Genomic DNA, 3572 nt, shown 5'->3' with positions numbered 1-3572 from the left:
CGACGAATGTAACCGTTTCAGAGAGAATAGCGGCCAATGAGGCGATCTGGCTTTTACTCGATTCGAGAACAAATGACGAGAACGGACGGGTTTCTGAGGTTTTTTCTACATATGAACACTTTTTACATTCTCCCGTGCAACGCACCTGCTAATCCTCCTTTCATGTGAAATCTGAAGGTCCTAGCTCATGTCCAAGTCACCAAATAAAGATAAAAAGTCAATAATCGATAACTAAAACTTGAATTGTACTGCTTCTTACTGGCTATTATATCAACTTAGAGCTTCTTCTGTGTTCTCCTATGGTGCTTTTAGTGTCTATGCATACCGCAGCACGTGACATAGCTTTGCAGACGATTAATGTAACCGTTTCAGAGAGAATAGCGGCCAATGTGACGATCCCTTTATGTCGATTCGATAACAAATGACGGAAACGGACGGGTTTCACAGGTTTTTCTACATATGAACAATTTTCACATTCTTCCGTGCAACGCATCTGCTAGTCCTCCTTTCATGCAAAATCTTAAGGTCCTAGCTCATGTCCAAGGCACCAAAGCCGGCTAAAAAGTCAATAATCGATAACTAAAACTTGAATTCTACTGCATATTACTTGCTTTTACATAAACTTGGAAGCTTCTGCTGTGTTCTACTATGGTGCATATAGCGTCTACGCATACCGTAGCACGCGACATAACTTTGCAGACGATAAATGTAACTGTTTGAGAGAGAATAGCGGTCAATGTGACGATCTGGCTTTAAGTCTATTCGATAATAAATGAGGAAAACGGACGGATTTCTTAGGTTTTTACTACATATGAACACTTTTCACATTCTCCCGTGCAACGCGTCTGCTAGTCCTTCTTTCATTCAAAATCTTAAGGTCCTATCTCATGTCCAAGGCACCAAAGCCGGATAATAAGTCAATAATCGATAGCTAAAACTTGAATTTTACTGCTTCTTACTGGCTATTACATCAACTTAGAAGTTTCTTCTTTGATCTACTATGACGCTTTTAGTGTCTCCGCATACCTCAGCACGCGACATAGCTTTGCAGACTATAAATGTAACCGTTTCAGAGAGAAGAACGGTCAATGTGAAGATCTGGCTTTACGTCGATTCGATAACAAAGGAGGATAACGGACGGATTTTTCAGGTTTTTGCTACATATGACCAGTTTTGACATTCTCTCGTGCAACGCGGCTGCTAGTCCTCCTCTCATGCAAAATCTTAAGGTCTTATCTCACGTCCAAGGCACCAAAGAAGGGTAAAAAGTCCATTATCGATAGCAAAACTTGAATTGTGCTGCTTCTTACTGGCTATTACATAAACTTAGAAGCTTCTTCTGTGTTCTACTATGGTGCTTTTAGTGTCACCGCATACCTCAGCACGCGACATAGCTTGGCAGACGACAAATGTAACCGTTTCAGAGAGAAGAGCGGTCAATGTGAATATCTGGCTTTAAGTCGATTCGATAACAAAGGAAGAAAATGGACGGATTTTTCAGGTTTTTACTACATATGAACACTTTTCACATTCTCCCGTGCGACGCGGCTGCTAGTACGCCTCTCACGCAAAATCTTAAGGTCCTAGCTCATGTCCAAGGCACCAAGGTAGGCTAAAAAGTCAATAATCGATAGCAAAAACTTGAATTGTACTGCTTCTTACTGGCAATTACATCACCTTAGAAGCTTCTTCAGTGTTCTACAATGACGATTTTAGTGTCTCCGCATTCCGCAGCACGCGACATAACTTTGCAGACGATAAATGTAACTGTTTCAGAGAGAATAGTGGCCAATGTGACGATCTGGCTTTAAGTTGATCCGATAACAAATGACGAAAACGGACAGATTTCTCCGGTTTTTACTACATACGAACACTTTTCACATTCTCGCGTGCAACGCGGCTGCTAGTCTTCCTTACATGCAAATTCTTAAGGTCCTACCTCATGTCCAAGGCACCAAAGAAGCGTAAAAAGTGAATAATCCATAGCTAAAACTTGAATTGTACTGCTTCTTACTGGCTATTACATCAACGTAGAAGCTTCTTCTGTGTTCTAATATGGTGCTTTTAGTGTCTCCGAATTACGCCGCACGTGACATACCTTTGCAGACGATAAATGTAACCGTTTCAGAGAGAGGAGCGGCGATTGTGACGATCTGGGCTTAAGTCGATTCGATAACAAATGACGAAAACGGACGGAATTCTCAGGTTTTTACTACATATGAATACATTTCACATTCTCCCGTGCAACGCGGCTGCCAGGAATCCTTTCATACAAAATCTTAAGATCCTAGATCATGTCCAAGGCACCAAAGAAGGGTAAAATCTCAATTATCGATTACTAAAACATGAATTGTACTGCTTCTTACTGGCTATAACATCAATTTAGAAGTTTCTTCTTAGTTCTACTATGACGCTTTTAGTGTCACCGCATACCGCAGAATGCGACATAGCGTTGCAGACGATAAATGTAACCGTTTCATAGGGAACAGCGGCCAATGTGTTGATCTGGCTTTAAGTCGATTCGATAACAAACGACTTAAACGGACGGGTTTCTCATGTTTTTACTACATATTAACACTTTTCACATTCTTCCGTGCAACGCGGCTGCTAGTAATTTTTTCATGCAAAATCTTAAGATCCTAGCTCTAGTCCAAGGCTCCAAAGAAGGGTAAAAAGTCATAATCGATAGCTAAAACTTGAATTGTACTGCTTCTTACTGGCTATTACATCAACTTAGAAGCTTCTTCTGTGTTCTCCTATGGTGCTTTTAGAGTTTTCGCATACCGCAGCACGCGATATAGCTTTTCAGACAATAAATGTAACCATTTCAAAGAGAATTGCAGCCAATGTGGCGATGTGGCTTTAAGTCGATTCGATAACAAATGACGCAAACGGACGGGTTTCTCAGGTTTTTGCTACATATGAACACTTATCACATTCTCCCGTGCAACACGGCTGCTAGTCCACGTTTCATGCAAAATATTAAGGTCCTAGTTCGTGTCCAAAGCACCAAAGAATGGTAAAAAAATCAATAATCGATAACTAAAATATGAATTGTAATGTTTCTTACAGGCTATTACATCAACTTAGAAGCTTCATCTGTGTTCTACCATGCAGCTTTTAGTGTCTCCGCATACCGCAGCACGCGACATAGCTTTTCAGACGATAAATTTAACATTTTCAGAGAGAATAGCGTCCAATGTGACGTTCTGACTTTTACTCGATTCGACAACAAATGACGAGAACGGACGGATTTCTCAGGTTTTTCTACATATGAACACCTTTCACATTCTTCCGTGCAACGCGGCTGCTAGTCCTCCTTTCATGCAATATCTTAAGGTCTTAGCTCATTTCCAAGGCAACAAAGCCTGCTAAAATGTCAATAATCCATTACTAAAACTTGAGTAGTACTGCTTCTTACTGGCTATTACATAAACTTGGAAGCTTCTTCTGTGTTCTCCTACGGTGCTTTTAGTGTCTTCGCATACCGCAGCACGCGACATAGCTTTTCAGACAATAAATGTAACCGTTTCAAAGAGAATTGCGGCCAATGTGGCGATCTGGCTTTAAGT

The sequence above is a fragment of the Schistocerca gregaria genome, unplaced genomic scaffold (assembly GCF_023897955.1).
Source record: "Schistocerca gregaria isolate iqSchGreg1 unplaced genomic scaffold, iqSchGreg1.2 ptg000338l, whole genome shotgun sequence".
In the NCBI taxonomy this organism is placed as follows: domain Eukaryota; kingdom Metazoa; phylum Arthropoda; class Insecta; order Orthoptera; family Acrididae; genus Schistocerca; species Schistocerca gregaria.
The sequence above is the reverse complement of the archived record's forward strand: the minus strand, read 5'-3'. Positions refer to the sequence as shown.